General features: G+C 31.4%; 1 long non-coding RNA gene across 1 annotated transcript; it reads left to right on the top strand.

Moving 5' to 3' along the window:
• The first annotated feature begins 2,497 nt into the window (after positions 1 to 2,497).
• Positions 2,498 to 6,292, top strand: LOC145322245 (uncharacterized). Its single transcript, XR_013880579.1, has 3 exons — positions 2,498 to 2,628; positions 2,977 to 3,016; positions 5,750 to 6,292. It is a non-coding gene; the product is annotated as an uncharacterized LOC145322245 (long non-coding RNA).
• The last annotated feature ends 6,705 nt before the right edge of the window (positions 6,293 to 12,997 follow it).

Here is a 12,997-nt window from a genome sequence, read left to right as displayed (position 1 = left end):
ACTTCTGAAAATTATAAAATTAAGCAAATTTAAGCAGTGGAAAATAACTTTTCAAATTTATCGTATGATGAAAGAAATAACAATTATGCAAACGAGTGGGGAAATTAAAAATAATGAAATGTTTTGATCTTGTATAATGTCTTTCTGTGTTACATAAGAAAAATTAGTCATATTTTTAAAAAAAAACCTAAATTAAAATGCCTCACCACTTTTCACTTATTCATCATGCAATATCGACATATTAAAAAGAATATAACAAGGTTGTAGACTATATATACACCTCTGCAAGATGTAAAGATTATACCTAATATCATTTGTTCAAAAACTAAAATAATAGGTAGGTTAAAAAAAGACTCATTCAAATTATTACTGACAAAACATTGTACCTACAAAAGTTAGATTTTCTTTCTATTCGATGTTAAGTATGTACCCCCGTAGCATTCGCTGAAAATACATTTAATTTACAAAAGAAAAACACCAACCAGTAATAAGGTACGTACTTTACTATTATAAACCATACATTTAAATTTTTTATTGAAACTGCATCAAAGGTTTTTTTTAATCTATATCTAATTGAACAATCAAGACATAGTCAGATCAACAGTTTAGAAAACACATACTTCTAATACCTATTTCAATTTCAATCCTTGATAGCTAATAAGGTACTAAACTACTATAAAACCATACATGACACTATCCTTTTCTCAAAACACAAGGGACACTTGCTATGTGCTTAAAAGTTTTATTTAATATGGTACTGCCCGTAAGTGTAAAAATTACATTATTCTTTGCCGCTTAAATTAATGCACGCGCAATGTTTACATTTCACAATATTTGCCACGTAATATCTTAAATGTAAATGTCGTCTTAATAAGAGATAAGAAAAAGAATAATGTCACAAAACAAATAAACTCCATAGCTATATAACTTCTTAGAAATGCTTATCTTATCTTTACGAGTACAATTTCAAAAAATTTTAAAAGTGAAAATTTTTAGGTGAAATATCTTCAGATTATTTTAGAAAGTAAAAACTAAGATTTTCTGGTTTAGAATTCGATTAAAGGGTATAGGTAGCTAATATGGTTCTTGTAGAACCCATGTAGAAGCTTTAGCTTAATACAATAACATTGACCACTTACATTTTTGTAATCCCATAAGTTTTTTTATAGAAAAATTAATAGAATTACTTTTTAGCACCAATATTCTTGATCAAAAAATGGTGGTTAAGGAAGCGTTGTTTAAAAAATAATTTTCTTGATATAGGATGAAAATTAAAAATCGAGGTAATAGAGACTGTGCAGCAATAAAACGGCTATTTAAAAGTGCAATTTATATTCAGTTTCCTTTATTAGGTATATAGGAGATAGATTTTTAATATTCTTACTTTGCTTATAGACTTCTTGCCCTAATAGATGATTTTTAAAACATAATTTTCTCGTTTTTGGGAGGAAAAATAAAAAAAAAATTTACTAGAACCTATAAACAATACAAATGTCTACAGATTTATGCTTAAATTATAAATTTTAGCATAACAGGAATATATTTGATAGAAAAAATCGAAACCAAAAAATTCTTAATTTTTTTGGTCTTCGATACAGAGCAAGCGATTCAAACCGCTTACGCGTTGTAAGCGGTTTCACATAAAAACATGTCTCTGATTCCGTCTGTGCTGGCCTGTGTAAACACACACACACACACATATACAGACAACTGATTGCAGCCGGGCAGGTACCTGTAGTTGGTTCTACCACACACACACACATACAAATGTAAACAAAAATAAACATATGGCCGTCGTCAATATTCAGTTTTGTGTGATATTTTATCATTCAAAAACTTTTTGTTATTCAAAAGTTATTAATATTATTATACCTATTTATTCAAACCACATTATGATTAAATATTCATATGATTTTATTTCATTTCAACGAATGTTGCTACATCAATAAAAATTGTTTTCTGCCGGTGCAGTCTTGGATATTCTTTTTTTAAAAGATGCGCATCAAAATTTGAAGTAAAAGTAAAAGTACATTTAAAGATTTATTAGTAGGATTTATTTATTTTTATATTTTGGTATATAATAGATTTTGAGTTAGGTTGGAACAAAAAATAATTTATTTTCTACAAGTTAGCTACAAGTTCCTGTGCAGTGGCGTGCACAGGGAAATGCGCGAAGCTTGCCCGAAACTTATGATACCCCTCGATTAGAGGGGTTTTATGTCATTATTCAAGTAACAACCAAAACTTTTTTCAATTAGTAAATGTTTTTCAGGAACATAATTAAACCAAAATAAAGTAGTGAGGGTTTTTGTTTGAAGCCTAAAATCTCAATAACTACTGCATGAACCGATTGGGTACTCTAATTTAAGTAGGCTTTAAATTGGTCCTGTGGATGGTTTTAGGCTATTTTATTTTCTTATTTAGGTCTTGGGATGGTTTTCAGCTCTTTTTATAGCTCCTCTCTAACCCTTTAAATACAGAGCCCTAGATGTTAGGGACGTAGCCCCACTAGTTAATTATAATACTTTAAACAATAATGCATGTTTCAGATTTTTATAAAATGGCAAGTAGTCATGAAAACATAAATTTTAAATTATGAAGAAAAAGGCAAGGAACTTAACAGGACAGGTAAATTATTGGTTTCATAGGGAAAGTGATTTCAACAATTTTAAATCTTGAAGCTAGGGACGCAGCATTCAGAAATAAAATGATGTAAAAAGTACATATACTTCTTGATTGAAATAAATAAAACTTAATATATATGTACACCTAAACTTTCTTCTCTCTCTGCACTTTGAACTTTTAAAATATAGATTCAAAGGCGGTTTCACTCAAAGCACTTGGTCTAGCATAGAATCCATCCCTCCCTTCTTTGATTTTAAATATATTGAAAAAAGTAGAAGGAACTATAATCAGGAAGATTCGGCTGTGTTTATTTTTCTTTGGTTTAATATTTTAACATATTTAAATATTAAGGTTGAGTTTAAGATTGGAGTCGGCAAGAACCCGTGAAACGGTAATTTTTATTATTTTTTATCTTCCCCCCACATCTATTTTATTCTGACGGGGGGAAGGTGGGAAACAAACGTATTAGTTATTTTTATGTAATCTAATGTGTTAAAAACGTGGATGACAACATCCATTAAAGCAATGCTCTGAAACAGTAGGACAAACGTACATGAACACATAAAGTGTGACAAAACTGAATAATCAGAATATAAATGTATAAGACATACCTACCTAACAAAAGTGTAGGTAATTTTTAAAACTTTTGAAATACAGGATAATTAAATCACTTAAAAATTTGTTGTAGAAAGCTAAACATCAATAATAAAATAATAAATGTACTGACATTCTGGTAACAATTGTGGAGTTGCTACGCTTCCTAAATCGTACCCAAGTACTACAGGAATCTCAATTCAAAGTTTAAAATTGATAGGACAATTACAACATGTCTACATTAACAATACAGAGCTAACTGTTCCACGGTAAAAGCTAACATTACAGACGGACAGACTGACCCAAATTATAGAAAAACTTCGCTTTTAACAAGGGCTATGAACTATGGCACAAAGTGCTAATGTTATTTATATTCAGATATTAAAAAATTCCATTCATTGGAATACCTAATATTTTTCAGCTAATAATAAAATATACGATTTTTATTAGTTATTTAACGTATCCTATTTCCGCTGATAGTAAAATGAAAAAATTAAAGATTAATTGCAGTTTTGTTTTCCCTGGCCAACAAACCTGGTATTGGTATTGGGGGGGGGGGGGGAGTTTTGAAACATTTGAGAAAATAGTGTGCTTAGGCTTTATCTTTGGACTGAGAGGATAGGTTATTAGAGATAAAATCATTCTTATATAAAGATTTTCCCTAAGTTTTAAGATATTTTGGATAGGGCTCCAACTTCAGGTGCGGCAGGCCTCCAGGTTAGAGTTAGACCGACTCAAAATGCAAAAAATTTTGGCGCACTATTCTAACTCATTTCTTTTATGATATTATGACTATTGAATATTGATACAAAAAAAGTGTCCTGGTAGCTTTTTTCAGCAATATGTCAATTTCGATTTTCATAAAAAAAGGGGGAGGGTCCCCCCTCGGGGAGAAATTTTTTTTTTTAAATTTTGACTTTATATACCTACCTTCCTTAATTTGTTTGAAGAGTAGATAATGAATCAAAAAACGATTTTAAAAGATTTTGATCATATCAAGGGCTATCATTAAAAGACTTACAATTTTGGCCGTTTAAGCAAAATCAGCTAATTTTGACGGTTATTTGAGGATAACATTTGCTAGGGTCTGTCCAGAGTCTTCTTAGAGGCCTTCAGCACCTGAACCTGGAGGTCTATTGTAATTTTTTTTCAAATATGTTAATAACATCTAAAAAAAAAGTAAGTGCTTTTGATTTTTTTAACTGTACAGAGACCACCTGAAGGCCTGCAGCACCTGAACCTGGAGGCCGATTGTAATTTTTTATTCAAATATGTAAATAATATCTATAAAGATGTTTATGTTGTCTTATAAGGGGGGGGGGGGGAAGATGTGGTGACTCATGCCACGACATACCAGCAATTTTATTTTGGGTGCTACTTCCTTAGTTTTTGAGATAATTGGCTAGGTATAATCTTTTTGGTTGTGTCACTAATTACCCCAAGTTTTGGTATCTTTAAAAAAGAACGGCGACAGGACCGTCGCTCCCACCATTTTCCGCAGCCGCAAAAAAAAATTTATTGCATTTCTCGCCAAATTAGGCAATTTGGAATCATTTGACACCATATAATTTTTTTTTTCAATTTCCCCTTACAATCAACCCTGCGGGTTGATTTTTTTCAAATTCTCGGTTATTTAGAATCAATTTAATTTGGAATCAATTAAGACCATGTTATTTTTTCAAAAAAATTTACCTTACAAGCAACCCTGCCCCCGTTAATTCAGTGCTTCACCTGCTGTGCTTTTAAAGTTATTGAACAAAATCTTTTTAGGTTGTTCAGTAAGAAATATTTGAATAAAAAAATGGCGTCGGGACCACCACTCCTGCCATTCAACGTCATTTTCCGCTGCTGCCAAAAAAAGAACAACATGGTGTTAAATGATTCCAAATCACTTAATTTGGCGAGAAACGCAATAAAAAAATTGAATGGCGGTCATATCATCGCTTTTTATGTTATCTTTTTTTTCTGACCCATGTTAAAGATTTGTTACAATATCTTTAAAAGCACAGGAGAAGTACTGAATTTAAGTTAAACATTTATAAAAAGGGAAAAATTTTTGAAAAAAATAACATGGTCTCAAATGATTCCAAATTGCCCAATAAGAATTTTTTATATCATTAGGTATATAAGAAGTAGAATGATTTTATCTTTAATAACCTATCCTCTCAGTCCCAAGAAAAAGCATATGCTTCCCCCCCCCTCTCCTTAATTATTAAAAACACTACGTAACTTTGATATTAAAATACATGACTTTAGTTTTTTTTTCCGAAACCGCTCTAATCCAGCATACATTACAATTTTTCATTTTAATGTCTATATATTACATTATCTATATTTTTTCTGCTTCGTTTAAGATGTACCTATTAGGAGTTTGCCATGCATGGCAATTCAGCTGGATATTGGCAAAAAAACTAGGCATTAAAATCAGCACTAAATTAAATTGAAGTGATATTATGTCTTCTAAAGGCTGTTTAAAAAGTAAACGATCTGAAACGTTCGGTAAACGTTAATAAATATATTTTTTTCGTAGGATGGAAGAAAAAGAGAAAAAGTTGTCATGTAGTCAACGGAACTTAACCAACAAAAGAGTTTCAGCACTGAAATTAGAACTATAAGGGAATGGAAGCGTAGACGCTGCTGCTGCATAAAAACATAATTTCTGCTGCATTTTTTTGTCTTTTCTTGCAAAATTTTGCCTCCCCACTTGGAGTTGGAATAATAAAACATATATTACCTAGTAGGTACAATTTAGCTTTTTTAAATCTTATTTATATTTATGTATTGTAATGCAGAATTTTAAAAAGAATGTACCTATTAATGCAACTGTTGCATCTAACCGCAAGTCCTAGCTTCTTGTTAAATTAAGATAAAAAAATGGTTTATTCCTTCCCCCCTAATTATAATTAAGATTGTTGTATACTCTTCAGCATTAATGAACAGATAAATTTATTGTGCATTTGAACTATGGGTGTCAATCCAAATAAAAAAATCTGCATTCCGGCCAATTTTCGGACCCAGAATCCAAATTTGCAATTCAATTTGTGGATTAGGATTGTTGATTTTTATGCCTTTTGTAGCACGTAAAAGGGGGGTGGGCGGATGTGCCACTTTTTGAAACCAAAAGTAAAACGCGCATGATCTCAGCCCATAAAATTTTTTTTGGAAAACAATATGGAACTGTGAAGAAACGGCATCGGAACCGCTGCTCCCTCCGAAAACTGCTGTTTCCCGCTAAATTAGACAGTTCTCAATCATCTGAGATAAACTTTTTTTTTGAATTTCCCTTATATTTTTACTTACATTTTTTTAAAAATATTGACATGTTTGAAAGTGTCAAGGGAAATTTGTATAAAAAAAAATGTTTATCTCAGATGAATAAGAAATTGTCTAATATGGCGAGAAAAGGCAAAACATAATTTGGCGGAAAAGGGCGGTTTTCGGCAGTAGCGGCGGTTATGTTGCCGTCTCTTCACAGTTCCATATTGTTCTCCACCAAAGCAACTGCTTTGCCGAATTTTAGAGCTGTAACTCGTATATGTGCTGAAATCATGCACGTTTTACTTTTGGTTTCAAAAAGTGGCACATCCACCCCCCCCCCCTTTTTTTATACATATAAAATTTTAAGTAAATAAATGTTTTATTTATGTTAAAAGTCAACGTTTTTTGTATTTTATTTTCATAGTAGCTTTTCATGCTTATTCTAGGTTATGTTAGGTTAAGTATGGGTTAGAAAATGGCCAAAGTGGGAGCTAGAAATAGAAGAAAAGCTACTAAGAAAATTCTAAAAAGCGCTACTTTAGATTCTTTCCCATGCCGGGTAAATTTATTCCTTTTTTTATTTATGAAAAGACCTTTAAAAATATTGCTAGAATCCGCGAACCAAAAATCTGCAATTTGCAAAAAGACAAGAATCCGCAATCCCTGGATTAATCCACTTTTTTGATTGATTTCTGTAAGAGTCCGAATTCGACCCAAAAATTCGGCAGATTGACACCACTAATTTGGCAGATTGACACCACTAATTTGGCAGATTGACACCACTAATTTAAACACACAAGTTCACATTTTGAATTGTTTAAAGATATACATTTCTATTAATTTAGTCTTAAAAGTAAAACAGTGACTAGCAAGTTGATATTAAAAATCGATTTTTTAGCATTTTCCTCTGTTGAAATTTAAACATACCTAGCCATACTGAAAAATTGATTTTCCACGAGTAATGAAATAAAATCTTAAAAAAAACTGATAATTATAATTTTAACATTTTAATATCCACGGAAAGTAGTAGGTATATATTGTGATGCAATAAATATTCTTCTTCTTTTAATTATTGAATTAGTCACACTATGCCTGTTAATGTTTGTTAGTTCATCTGAATTTTTAAGATTTGCTTGGTTTGATGCTATCATCCTTATATGATCATTTAACGTTTTGATTTATGTTTTGTTATCCAAACTGTAATTTAATAAATAAATACAAAATAATGACCTTTTTTTAGTAGCAAACTACACTAATAAATGTCTGTCCGTTAGAAATCGAATGAGAGAAACATAGTTTTCTCTGTATCGCTTTAAAATACTTTTTGTCAACATTTTGGAGCATAATTAATGATAAACCTGGCACTCAGATTAGCTTGTTTATTTTAGCAATTTCATATTATATAGGATTCCCCGTTGTCTTTTTGGTTTGATTTAAAAAAATTTTTGTGAAAAATAGTATCAAAAAAAATTTCCCGGATGTAAGGTAGCATTATCTTCTACCTATAAATTTTTTTTTTCGCATTTTTGGCCCGATTTACACATTTCTCTGAAAAATTGTATTAAAGGGGTGGTTTCACAAAATGCATTTGAACTTGATTTAGTGAACCGCATATTTTTTCCTGGTTAATTTGTAAAACTGCAATTATATGGCACATAATTGAAAGAATTTAAATTTTCTACCACGTAGTTTTTAAAATATCAAGACTACGTAGTAGAAAATTGAAATTCTTTCAAATATATGCCATATAAATATAGTTTAACCCATTAACTAGCAAAAAATTTGCAGTTCACTAAATTAATTTCAAATGCATTTCGTGTAACTACCCCTTTCGATTTCTCGTTGTGGAGGGATTTGTGTGTCAATAAATTCTTTTTTTAGTAGCGAAGCTACTCTATAATTCCAAATGTCTGTCCGTCAGACACGGAAAGTGGGTAACGTGATTTTCTCAGCTCCTATTTAAGATAGACAGCTGAAATTTTTAGTTAAGATTTTTTTTTTATATATGCCCTCTAATCTATGCATTGTTTTGTCCATCTGACTGTTATTTGGGATGCTATCTCGATTCCTAGATTTTTAAGATTTTCTCATCTCTTTCCAGATAGAGGGCTGAAACTTTCGGGGAGTAATTAATTATACAGTAATACATTCTACATGTTTTCGCCAAGTTTTATCAAGATTTGTCTATTTATTGGGGTGATAGATCGATTCCTAGATTTCAGTTTTTTTTGTGATTTTCTCGATTCCTGTTCAGGATTGAAGGCTGAAATCATCAGGGATTGAATATGCTCATATGATATTCTACATATTTCCATTAAGTTTCATTAAGATTTTCTATTAATTACAATGCTTGATCGATTCCTAGATTTATACATATGTTTTCGTGATTTCCCTATTTTATCAAATTTAATTTTTATTGTATGAGAATGCTCTTTAGTAAATGTTTTCCTGATATCCATTCATATCTTTTGAGCTTCGCTACTTATGGATGTTGTCATACTTGTCTACTTCTATTAACCAGTTTTGTCCAGTTTAAAAAAAAAACTGTTTCTGTTTTAAAGCTTTGCTACTCATGGATGTTGTTATCTTTATGTGTTAGTACTAGGGTTTGCAATTCAGACCCCGGATCCAGAATCCGCCCAATTTTGGATTCCAAATCTGGAATCCGTTTTTTAATAGCGGATTCCGGATTCTTATTTGGTAGGCTAAAATTAGCGTCTTGAGTTTTTTCTTTCAACTCCTCCTCTTTGAAGGCAAAGATTTTCATCATTATATATAATATCTTTTAAAATCTGGTTCGATTCTCTGAAGTGAATTATAGAGAACAACAAGAACATTGATTTTTAGGACATATGTAGCAATTAATTTTTAATTTATTTTTTTAAATCCTAAAATTTATAAAATTGTCAAAACGATCCTGGAACACCAGAGTGTCCGCATTTTATCATTTTATGTTCGCTCATCCGTATACTATTACCTACACCCTAGAGGCCCTTGTTGGCACTTGAAAGTTTTTTTTCGAATTGTTAATTTTTTGTAGGGTTGATTTCTCTTGGGAGGGTGATAGTATACTCCCCTAAAATAGCTTTCTAAGTCCATTTGGTTTAGTGGTTAGCGAGATCCGTGAGTACACAGAAAAACTTACATCCTGTTACTTTCATAAAGAATAGTTTCAGTATAGGAACTTTTCTGTCTCATACCTCCAAGGAATAAGGTATGGCCAACAAGCGAAATAAATCCAAAATGGTATTTGGGGGGCAGAGAAAAGGTCATAGCTACAATGTGTTGCCCCCCAATGACAGCTGATATTCATGAATGGTGATTTTAAAAAAATTGAATTCATTGTTGGTTTAAGCTGCATACCTTCCCTTCCGTCTATGGTTGAAGGCTTTATTTCAGAGCAATTGAAAGGTCTGAATGATATTAAATGTGATATGATGCAGGAGTTCTTTATCACTGCATTTTTAGTAGCGAAGCTACTCTATAATTCACTTTATGTGTCCATCAGTCAGCAGTCAGTAACGCTATGGGGGAAACATGATTTTCTTGGCTCATATTAGAGATAGACAGCTGAAATTTTTAGTGAACATAAATATGACAAATGTTTATCTAATCTATACATTGTTTTGTCCATCTGTATTAATTGGGGTTCGATTCCTAGATTTATACGTTTTTGTATTTTTCTCAATTCCTGTTCAAAAGAAATGGCTGGAATTTTCAGGGATTAAATAAATTCATACTCTACATATTTTCATTAAGTTTTATTAAGATGCCTTTATTGGTTGGAGTGCTAGATTGATTCCTATTTTTTCAAGTTTTTGTGATTTTCACAACTCCAGTTCAAGATAAACGGGTGGAATTTTTAGTGATTAATTAAGCCAACATTCTATATGTTTTGACAAAGTATTATAAGCACTTACTAATTGGTTATGGGGCTAAATCGAATTTTAGATTTACGTATTTCTTATTAGCGTAATGCTTCAAAAAAGACCTTAAACAATTTTTAAAGGTTTCATGATTTTTATTATAGAATTTTTTTTTGTACTCTAGATCATTTTTTCCAGATGTCTATTCATAATTTTTTAACTTCGCTACTTAAGGATGTTATCATCCTTGTTCATTATAAAATTATAATGTGATGACTTCCTCAAGTTTAATTTAACTTACACTGGGCCTAAAGGAAGCTTTACTGTAAAGGAAAACCATTTGGTTCAGTGGTTAGCACGATCCTTAATTACATAGACAATAACTCATCCTTTTATGAAACTTACTGGCATTAATGAGTTGCTATGCTTTATACATTGTACCTTATTGTTGCTGAAATACTTATGCCAAGTTTGAAATCGATAGGACAATGCAAACTTGTCGAAATTAACAAAAATAAATTTCCGTTATTGGTGGTGAGAAGTACTATTCCTACATGTATAAATAGTTAGCCAGGGGTGTATTTTTAGCACAAGATTAATTTATTTCCCTGCTGCAAATTTTTTTTATTTTTTTCCCTCCTAGTTTTTTTCCAGCAAGGAAGGGGATAAAATTGAAAAATATTTTCAGAACTCTTTATTTCATTTACATTATCCCCCATCCCACATATTCTTTTAGTTTTTTTTCACCAAAGAGGGGAGAAAATGGAAAAAAAAATGCTTTCAGTTCTCTTAATTTTTACATTTTATTCCCCCAACCACATATTTTTATTTTTTTACCCCACTTTTAGCAGGGTCAAATTTGCAGAATACACTCCTGAAGTTAGCCTAAAAAAAATTGTTGCGATAACGCAGGTGATCATGAGATTTAAATAATAAATGTTTTACATCGATGTATGTACAAGCTTTCTAGTAATACCTAATTATATAAATGCTATGCTTCCTACATTGAACCGTGTTCAACGCATGTACGAATTTGTTCAGATTTTTTTTTCAAAATCTTGGTAGTCCTCATGAAGATATTTTAACTACGCAAATCTTAATATTCATAAAATCTTGGAGGCCAGTTAACCTTTCTAATTGCAAATCTCAGTGTCCAGAAATCTTTACGGCTAAAAAAACACATTGCATTGTAAGAGAAATTTCCATAACTAAATTAACTTATTTCGGGAACCAAATAGAGTTTTTTTTCTAGATTTTAAATTTTGGATTTTCTGGTAATTTTTTTAAAATACCTACCTACTTAGCTTTAAAATCAAATATTTTGGTTGTGGCATATTATTAAAGTTAGCTGACAACAGTAAGAGGCTGGCTTCAGCCAGTCATTGGTAGTAATGTTTTTGTTGAGATTTGATGACTGGTGGCATGACGTGGAAAAAAGTATTCATAATTTAATTTCCTAAAAGTGTTCCAACTCCATTTTCAATTTTAGTTAAAAAATCTAATTTAAAATAAAAAAAATTTTCTAGGGGCTATTTCTCTTGGGAGGGTGGTGGTACCCTCCCCAAAATAGTTATAAACCTTCCCAGGACCTATGAAAATCTACCCTGTTAAGGAGAACCCGATTGGTTCAACGGTTATTGTGATCCTTTGTTACAAACAGAGAGACAGACATCATTTTACTTTGTATTATAACAGTTATTTCTCGTATTGTATTGTAAACGGCTTTCCGCGGATATAGAATGTACAATTATAAGATTAAAACTAGTTTTTTTAGCTCCGAGGTGCCGAAGGCACCGGCTAAAAAAAATAGTTTTAATCTTATGATTGTACATTTCTATATTCGTAGAAAACTGGATATAATACGATGCTAGACATAGTTTTTTCGTATTCATGAGAACCGGTTCCTATCCACCGGATTCGAATGAATACGAGAAAAGATATTATTTTTCACCGTTTTGTATCCACTCCATTTGTACAGGGTGTTTTAAGAGAAAGTTCTTGTTTGAAAAATGAATTATTCATTATGTTTGAAAACGGACTGACGTAGAATGAGACAACTGAACCTTTGATTGCCCAACCTATGTCTCCTGTATTCACCCATGCTGTAACAATTTACGCCTCGAACCTGACATAGCAAGAGTAGGCATCATTTGAAATGTTTTAATATGATATGGTGTTCGAGTTAATTTTATAACCTATCACCTTCCCAACAATTAGCGGATGAGCAGTAGTCACTGGTTAAATCCTTAAAGTAAAGTAACAGGATCTTTTTGTGTGTACAGAAGGATCTCTAACCATTGAACCATTAGGGTTCTCCTTTACTTGGTAGCTTCTCCTAGGTCCTAAGAAGGTTTTAAAATATTTCAGGTGAGTGTACAACTATCTTGAGAGAAATCGCCCCTAAAAAAATCTTTTTGTAACTTTCATATAGAAGCTACAATTAAAAGTTGTGATTCAACTCCCCTCCTCACAGGCCAGTAAAACCTCTAGGAGAGTAGCTATTAGTTTAATTATTAGTTAACTAAATAACTAAAACTATCTTATAAAGCAGCATATCAAAACAGTAAAAGGAAGATCATTTATATTGGTATGCACATAATTATTAATTATAGAGTAGCTTTACAACTAAAACATTTATATGAAACTATTCGAAA

This window comes from Acartia tonsa, chromosome 6 (genome assembly GCF_053477335.1).
Source record: "Acartia tonsa isolate MP-2025a chromosome 6, ASM5347733v1, whole genome shotgun sequence".
NCBI classification, from domain to species: Eukaryota; Metazoa; Arthropoda; class Copepoda; order Calanoida; family Acartiidae; genus Acartia; species Acartia tonsa.
This window is presented reverse-complemented; position numbering and strand designations above follow the sequence as displayed.